This window comes from Cupressus sempervirens, chromosome 5 (genome assembly GCF_028749045.1).
Source record: "Cupressus sempervirens isolate cs-2001-9-10 chromosome 5, ASM2874904v1, whole genome shotgun sequence".
Lineage (NCBI taxonomy): Eukaryota > Viridiplantae > Streptophyta > Pinopsida > Cupressales > Cupressaceae > Cupressus > Cupressus sempervirens.
Window position 1 is genome coordinate 226,221,473 of NC_143122.1, and position 9,863 is coordinate 226,231,335.

The 9,863-nt window shown below is 33.3% G+C and overlaps 1 long non-coding RNA gene across 1 annotated transcript; it reads right to left on the bottom strand.

Annotated features, from left to right (window-relative positions):
- Positions 1 to 8,373: 8,373 nt before the first annotated feature.
- Positions 8,374 to 9,367, bottom strand: LOC149555259 (uncharacterized). Its single transcript, XR_016365291.1, has 2 exons — positions 9,273 to 9,367; positions 8,374 to 8,822 (listed from the first exon to the last, which is right to left on the bottom strand). It is a non-coding gene; the product is annotated as an uncharacterized LOC149555259 (long non-coding RNA).
- Positions 9,368 to 9,863: the final 496 nt, after the last annotated feature.

The window sequence follows — 9,863 nt, forward strand, 5'->3', positions numbered from 1 at the left end:
ATAAATAGATTTGTTCAATTTGCAAACTAGATTTTCACTACCTTTCTTAACAAATCCAGGAGGTTGAGCCATATAGATTTCTTCATGTAACTCACCATTTAAAAAAACACTTTTAACATCCATTTGATGAATGGGCCAATTCAGTTTAGATGCTAAAGCAAGAACTAATTTGATAGTAGGCATTTTAGCAACAGGGGCAAAGGTTTCATTATAGTCTAAGCCTTCAATTTGGGAAAAGCCTCTAGCAACTAGTCTAGCTTTAAATTTACTAATTTCATTATTAGTATTCAATTTTGTTTTATATAACCATTTACATGAAACTAGGTTTTTGCCAGGAGGTAATGTGACTAAATCCCAAGTGTGATTAGCAAGTAACGAATCATATTCCTCTTGCATGGCTTTCTGCCAATGAGGTTGAGAGTTAGCTTGATCAAAAGACTTAGGATCGTTAGAATTCATAATAGTAGTCATCAAAGCATAATTACAATAATTAATCCTTCTATGTTTAATTCCACCAGATTTAGAAATATAATCATTAGCTTCATTGATGAGATTTTGAGCCCATTTAGGTTTACGTTTTGTTGTAATGGAATTATCACTAGAGGAAGAATCATGAGTAAGAATGGTATCATTAGTATCTATTTGAGTATCATGAGATGGAGGAGTAGAAATAACCTATGGTACTTGATTAAAAGAAAGAGTAGGGTTAAGAGAGGGAGGTTGGTCCTCCACTAGCACAATTTTAGTGCCATTGAATTCTTCATCCGTTGTAGTAGAGCAGTCATGAACTCCAGTTTCTGCAATACAGACATCTCTAGCAACTTGAACTTTGTTAGTAGTGGAATCATAAACTCGATAACCCTTAGTGTGTTCATCATAGCCAACAAACATATAAGGAGATGACTTAGCATCTAATTTATGCCTTTTCTATTTAGGCGTATGGACATAAGCAGTAGAACCAAATATCCGTAAATGATGTAAGTTTGGTTTCCTACCAGACCAAGCCTCTTCTGGAGTGATAGCTTTAAGAGCTTTGGTAGGAGTCCGATTAAGAATATAAGTTGCACAAAACATGGCTTCAGCCCAAAATTTATAATGCAAATTCTTAGCATGCAACATGCTTCGAGCCATTTCAACAATGGTCCGATGCTTTCTTTCCGCTACACCATTTTGTTGTGGTGTATAAGGAATAGTAAGCTCGTGCTTAATTCCACATGATTTCAAATAAGAATGAAAAGCATTATTCACATATTCTTTCCCATTATCAGTTCTAAGAATTTTAAGTTTATACCCAGATTGCCTTTCCACATATAACTGAAATTCAATAAATATATCAAGAACTTGATCCTTGCTATGCAAAAAATAGATCCAAGTTCGTCTAGAAAAATCATCAACAAAGGTAAGTGCATACCAAGAACCTTGGATGGAGGTATTCTCCATGGGACCCAAAAGATCACTATGGACAAGATGCAACTTATGAGTTGCTCGCCATGATTTTCCACTTGGAAAGGGCTCCCTATGCATCTTACCACTCATACAACCTGTACAGGTAATCTTGGAAGGAATAATGTTAGGCAAGCCATCAACCATATTATGCTTTTTCATGAAAGTAATATAATCAGAATTTAAATGACCAAGTCTTTCATGCCATATATTGAAATCAATAGAAGTATGTAAAGAATATCGTGAACTAGCAAATTCATGGAATTTAAACAAATTGTCATTATCCATTTTAGCATAAGCCATTACTTTGAGGGTTTGAGGATCTATAATATAACATGTATCTTTGTAGAATTCAACTTTATAGTTCTGACATAGCTATGAAACAGAAATTAGATTAGTTTTCAAGTCAGGGACATATAGAACATTATGCAATTTACCATTAGGAATAGTAACATCACCTAGTCCTTCAACTTTACAAGTCTGATTATTAGCTAACTGAATAGGAATGTTAGCAATATCAGGTTGTAAGGAATCAAAAATTTCTTTATGAGAGGTGACATGTTGGGATGCACCACTATCAACAATCCACTCTAGAGGTTTACAAAGATTAAAGCTACAAGTAAAAGCTTGACGAGAATTAGAATAAGTTGAATTACCTTTTCTATGGTTTGAGGTTTGATGATTGGTACTATGATTCATAGGTTTTTTATCATTTTGTTTTTTAAAACAATTATTAACAAGGTGACCATCTTTGCCATAATAAGAACAATGAGGTTTGGGATTGGAATGGTTCCTCTGATTAGGATTATGAGTATTATTAGGGTGATGGGTATTATTATATTTGGGATGAAATTTATTGTTAGTGTTATTTGAATTAGATGGCTTGTAATTATGATTATTAGAACGAGAATTATTAGTTGAATTTCTAGAGACAAATGCATGTTCAGTTGATTTGAGAGTACCAAACTGGATTAGCTTAGCTTCTTCTTGTCTTAATAAAGTTTGGAAAATAACATAAGTTAACTGAGAAGATAAAGTAGGAATAGCAAGTTGTGCATGAATATTGGTTATAAACTGTTGAAACTGTCTTGGAAGACATTTTTTAAGAATAAGATGGATTAAACGAATATCCTCTAATTGAATACCTAAAGCCATAATTTGACTTTTAAGAGAATCAAATTTTAAGAGGAATTCATCCATACCTTTAAAATCTGCATACCTGAGATCTTCGAGTTGATCTTGCAATTGTATTTTGCGATATTCATCGCTACTGTCATACTTGGTCTTCAAGATGGACCACGCATCATGAGCTTTAGAACAGTGAGCAATTAAGACATATAAATCTGGAATAATAGAAATACCAATTAACCCTAAAGCTTCTTCGTTTTTAGCTTTCCAGGTATCTTTCTCATCTTGAGTAGCTGCTGAACCAGGCTCAAGAGAAGGGTCAGTGGCTATTTCAAAGAGATGTTTAAAACGAAAAATAAATGAGATATGGGTTTTCCAAGAATGATAATTTGAATAATTAAGTTTGATTTCTGGAATTAATGTTGACATGATTAAAAAAAATTCTTTCCTTCTTTTTTTGAAAAAAAAATGCCCTTAATTTGAGAATCAAATCATTTGGAAAAAAAAAAAAAAATTTAAAATTAAAATTTTTATGAATTGAACAAAATTGTTTGTTTTTTTTATTTTATATTTTATGTTACTATTATTATTTTTTTTTAAGAATATTTGATTTTTTTTTAAATTATTTTAATTATAATTAATAGTGATAGTGGAATTTAAAAATAATTAAAGTTTAATTAAAATGAAAAGAGAAGGAGGGGGAAACGGATTTAAATCAAAAATTGAGGGAAGCGAGTGGTGGCTGCCGCGTGGCAAGAGAAAGCGGTGGTCGGTGGTCGCCGCGTGTGTGGAGCGGCGAGCCGCGGGCGGTGGTGGGGGGTTTTAAAAAAGCAGAGTGCGCGGTAAAGGTGCAGAGGTGGCGGCGGCAGAATGTAACCGTCGGCGAGGATGTTGGCGCGGCGGCGCAAATGTTTGCGTAGCGGCGGGATTGTTGGCGCGGCCGAAAATGCTGCAGCGAGCTCGGGCCGAAATATGTAACAGTGCCTTCGGCGGGTGGCTGAGGCACGAGGTGGCGCGCGGGTGGCGCGGCCGCCTTAAAAAAATAAAAGAAGTTTTTTTTTTTTTAATTTGTTTTTATATATATAAAAACTTTATACTATATTTTTTGTTGTTTTTTTTGTTTAAAAAAAAACAAAAAGAAGTAAAATATATATTTTTTTAAAATAGTAAAATATATTATTTTTCCTAAATTTTTTTTGATAAATAAAGTGAGAGGAAAAATAAAGAGATAAAAAGCTTCACTATTGTAATATGTTTTGTTTTGGCGGCATGCCGTCCAAAACTAACCAAAAAAAAACTACTAAGAAAACTCTTTGGCGGCAAGCCGTCCAAAGAGGGTTAGAAACGAATAAGAAGCTTTATAAGAAAACCCTTTGGCGGCAAGCCGTCCAAAGAGGGTTAGTAAAAAAATGAAGCTTTGCAAGAAAACCCTTTGGCGGCAAGCCTTCCAAAGAGGGTTAGTAAAAAAAACTTGCATGCACAAGATTAGTTAAAACGAGCTAAGATCACAACACAATCTTCTTCTCTCAATAACGTCTCCAAATAAGGTGTGCTCCAATGAATGGCAACCTTCACCACAAAACTTAAAACAAGGATTAGATAACCAAGCTCTGATACCATGTAAGAAATGAATAATGTTGAGCAAAGAATGAGAAACAATCCAAGTAAGTTAAGTGTGAAACAATGTTACCATGAGATAAGCAACTCCAAGAGCATACACCAAGATGGTTCAACAATGGAGACAAGGATTTATAAGGGGAAAGCAAAGAAAACCCCTTGTGAGTTATTATGAATGAAGGCAAATGCCTAAAGAAGAGAGAGAGAGAGTGTTGGAGCAAAGGTAGCTCAATACAATAACATCAACTGCTTAGAGTGGTGTGTAGTTATGAAGAAAGAAGGAGGAGCATCTCTTATATAGAGATGAGAGAGGAGTTGCATTTGTAACTCCCATTTCTATGAATGCCACATTCATAATAGGTGTGTGCAAAGTGTCACAATCCTCTTAAGGAGGATAAACTAAATAAAGAAATAAACAAGAGTTGTCCTTACATGTGGAATAATGGACAAATAATGACATGTCCTCCACATGTGTACAAGTGGACAAATTACATGTAGGGACCCTTGGAATATCCCAATTAAAATATATCCAAGGAAAGATTCACCTTTCTAACAACAATCAAGGAGATAAAGACACCAATCTCAACAATGAGAATGTCTACCAGTTAATCCCAATAGAAACCATGTGAAGGAGCAAGAACATCTAGGAAAAAATAGATGGTGATAGAGGATCCATCTTACAATATCCCCTCTACCTACCAAAGAGTAAAGAGAGAGACTACTTAGTTAGACATTAAGGATGAAAAGGTTGAATCAGAAAAGAACAAGAGAGATGCAACAAAGGAAATTTATAGGAAAAGGAAACATGATAGGAGACAAGAAAATGTTGAAGAAGTAGAAAGCACATACTCAGATCAACATAGTGTAGAATTGAACAAAAGAGAAGTGTATAGAAAAGCACCAACAATTGAAGAATTTTTCAAATATATAAAAGAATACAGAGGCTTAGAAATAGTAATGAGAATTTACATCTTAGAAAATTTAGAAGACAAGAAGAAATTTGAAGAAGCAATTCTTTCATATTTGCATAAATTTAGTAGAACCCCTCTTCAACTACATTCGCTACCTCATGATGAATTTGGATAGATTATTAATGCAAGATGGAATTCTACATAAAAAATGTAAAGACATCAATGAAACAAATTTTATTGAAGCTCAACTAGCGGTAAGTTCATAAGATGCAAAGAAACTATATGAAGATCATAAGAAGAAATTTGGAGTAAAATAAATTGCAATATAAGAAAAATAGTCAAAGATCTCTAGTCATTAGATGATGAGATAATTGATGTAAGGAAAAAGATTCTAAATTAGATAAGTTTCTACAAGGATATTTATTACCTATTAATGTAAAATGATACTTATATCATTGAAGAGATAAATAGAATTTTAATAAAAGATATGCCACTACAAGCAGAGGAACTAGAAGCACAAGATGTGAAGACACCTATCGATGAAGCAAGAGATGTTGACAAAACTAGTCAAGCTAAGTTATCTTTTGTATAGGAAAAGACAATTATAGAAAAGATGAAAGATGAAATTATTGATGAATCTCAAGAAAAGGAGAAACATGAATAGAGTGAGAAAGAATATCAAGTAATAAGAAAGCTCACTCTTGAGCCAAGTATCCAGTATAGTAAAAGTAACTAGTCAACTTATAATTAAGGACAAATTTGGAAATCTAGGTGAAGATGAAATCTTTCCTACACCTATGGATGTCAATAAATTAAAACCCAAAAAATGATGTAGTACTCTAAAAAAGTGAAGAGGAAAGATATCAGAGAAAAGGAGAAGAGAAATAAACAAGTGTTGAGAATGGCTAGAAACATCTTAGAAAATTTAGTAACTAATTTTTGAAAAATACCAAGATGATACATTTATTGATCAACTAAACATAATGACCAAGGCTATTTATGAATGAGAAATAGATTTGTAGTCTACATCCATGAACATCATCAAAGAGAACTTGAAGATGAAAATGACACATTAAATGGTAGAGAATTTTACTGAAGTAAATTTTTTTGGCAAATTTGGTAAAGGAGATCAAAATAATCCTTACAGAGGTAGGGAACACCATTACTAAAATATCAAATAGTTTGGGAATTGTAAGCTATTTTTAGAAGAAGAAGGATGATGCATGGAAAGAATTGGAAAGCCTATGTAGTCAACTTGTTCCATTAGCAAGTTCACTTACTCTATTTAGTGAAGAGGTGGAGAAGACACTGAACAAGATAAGACAACAAAAAAAAGAGAAGGATAGGAGAATGGTGAATATATTAGATGTGAAAGCAGCTCTATCCCTTGTCATGGTAGTTACGCACAAAAGCATATATACACAAGAAGAAGTATTGACACTACCAAGTATAGATTCAAATGATAGATTGTTGAGCTTGGGTCTCAAATGCAAGAATAGGTTATTGCATTGAGTCATTTGAAGAAGACTTGGGAGGCATCTTTAGAGTCAACATGGGCTACTTATAAGGTTTTCTTTAATAGATTGTAAATTAGCAATGAAATGTTGTTAAATATTACTCCTCTAGTACTATTGTCGAAGAAGGAGAAGACCAAACGAAAAGACTAGGGGAGAAGACAAGAGGAAAAGACCATAGGTGAAGACTACAATAAGTGACTGAAGATCATATATAGAAAGAAGTATGAGGATGGTTTGAGGGGGAGTAGATTAGAATGATGATATCAACTAACTATCAATGTTTAGAACTCAGTTATCTCAAGTGTATTTGAGAAACTAAAGAAATTAATGATATTTCCATCTATGCTAAATGGTTAGATTGTTGGGATAACTAGAACTAGAAGATCAAAGGAGAAAATTTCCATTACCTAACCATTTCATAATTAGAAAAATATTATCTAATAGCTATAAGAAATCATACATTGATTGGTGATTGAGAACTAACTTAGTAATCAATTGGGGTCATTGGTAAAATCACATCTTAATTGGCAATGGAAGGACAATTTTCACAATCTATAATCACTAAGTGAAAATCCATGATTATATATGAGAAAGTGTGGACAATATGCAAACCATTCAATGAAGAGGATAAATAAAGATAGATAAAATATACAAGGATTGCCTATCCTTATGTAACACATATTGACCATTCCAAGAAGTGGACAAGTAAAATAGAGGTAAAGGCCAACCCATTTGAATCTAATGATTGAGATTAATGAAATACTAGAGAGGAAAAAATGAAATAGAAATTCAAGTGAAGGGCTAGGATTAAGAGGCAAAAAGATGTCAGGTAAACATATAGGCTCTATAATAGACAGATTGATGGTGTATGTTAAGGGAGTAGAAGTAAGGTGATAAAGAAATTGATGAAGTAAGACAAATCATGAAAAATAATATTGAGGTTGTGTGGAGGAAAAACCAAGGAAAGTCATATTATTGATGAGATCTTTGAACCCCATCTATCCCTTATAGTAATCACTCACAATAGGCTCAACCATTGCAGTCAGGAGGCTCCTATTTTATTTATTCATTTTCATAATATAATCTTTCTTAATAGGGTTATTAATATTTTCATTTATTTGAGAATCACAAATCTTGTTTTCTTGTCTAGCATCCTTATCTGCCATCTAAGTAGGGGAAATTATCAAGTCAATTTTATTAAAAATTATAGAGTCACAAACCCTATTACTTTTTGTAATCTTCTCCTGAATGACCATCTAAGTAGGGATAGTAGAGGATTTTTTTTACCTTCTCTTGAACCTCCATTTGGGTAGGATAGTAGTCAAGCAAAGGCTCTCTTCTTGATAGTCTATTTCCTAATTGTTTAAACCTCCATAGAACACTCGAGAGAGTTTGAGACCATCAAGTCAACCAAAACATCATTATCCTTCAAAGAAGGCACAACTCAAACATTTTGCAATTTAGTCAAACAAGGAACAAAAATAACTTTGAACTAGTCATTTTAGGCCTTTGGATCAATTCCTTTTCAAGAGAAGATATACATAGACAATAAAACGAATTCTAGTTATCTTCATCTATCTTAACACCCAAGTCATTCTAATCTATCAATCCCTTTAATGCCCAACATTTAGAACTTAAATGATCGCACTTCTTACAAAGTTGATTGCAATTCATATTCAATAGGTTGTTTCAACAAACCAAACTTAGAATAAAAAGTGTCAAAAGTAAGGATAACTGATCTAATGAAAAAATTAACATAGGTCCAAACAAATATCAACTTCATCGCAACTATGAGAAGTGGTGCAGAGGAATTCACATCTCTCCTAAAACACCTATATTACAAATTATAGCGATAAGCTAGGGAGGAAGATCCATGTAGAAGGTATATAGGCCCTAGGTACTCAAAAGAGTCAAACCTCGATTTTCTCTTACAGAGCATCAGAAAGATCAACAAATTGCTTCTACAAGTCTAATGACCCTCCTAAGAACCCTAATAGACTGGACATCATTTCCCAACTGAATAAAAATAACCCATCGCACTGATTTCAAGACTTCTCTTTAGTTTCCAATGAGAGTCAACCAATCCCCTATCCTGGTCAATATTAGGTTGATCACGTTGGATGAAACCTCTAGAGCTGAGCTGAGCTGAGCTATCATGGAGCAGATCATCAATGACATTCCACGATCCATCTTGCTGGATTTTACCCTGCAAGAAAGAGCCCAAAGAATAAAGTTACAAGCAAAAGATGCAATCTTTTATTTAAGCTTTGGATGGGGAAGCCTGTAGGGATTCCCCACCACCCATCCCGATTTAAAACTTGCAAAGAAGCAACAGAAGACACCAACAGTGAAACCCTAACCCTTAACAAAGACAGAAATATAATTTTATTGTATTACTTTTATTCGCCCTATATTTTGTTATTCCCCTATAACAATTAGATATTCAACAATAGAAATCCTTCAGAAACCATTGAGAACTAAATAGCAGCGCAGATTGAGAGTATTTATTGAAGTTCTAAATTGAAACGGAGAAGAGTAAGTGTATGCGAGAAACTTAATAGATAATGGCAATAAATAATAACAAAACAAGACAAGAAAAAACATGTAAACTGAAATTTAGAGTTTAAATGGAAATTAAGTTTTGTGCTAACATTACCAGTCTTTAATCTTATCGATATTGGATGGACGTTCACAGACACGGAAGATGAGAGTAACGAATTGATCGGAGGGATTTATAGAGGCGTGCAGAATGTTGTTCGATTTAGAAAACAATAAGAAAAATTAATGAATTAATCAATGCAGCATTTATTCTCACTTTGAAGAGCTATTTGAACTGTGAGCTGATATAATATATCAGGAGATAAAGAAGAATTTAGTCAAATCATAGAATCTTGTCTTCTCCATAAGCAACTTATGTCCGCCAATTACTTGTTTGCTGTATTCTTTTTCAAACTGCATATATTCTTTCAGAATAGTTTTTACGAACAGCCTTCTTTCTAAGTTGGGGTACCTACGTCGTTTAAATAAGTACACAGAAATAATTAAACCCATTTACACCGAAATCGTTAAAAAAGATTAAATAAAATAAGAGTTTCTTTGGAGCTCCATACTTAGAGGGAGCTTATATTTTTAAATATATAACATGCTCCATACATACGAAGAAAAAATATATGTATTTGTCAAGCAGAAATATAGAGCTTGGGTTTCACGAGGGATTTCTAAATTGAATTTCATATCCAAAATCTAT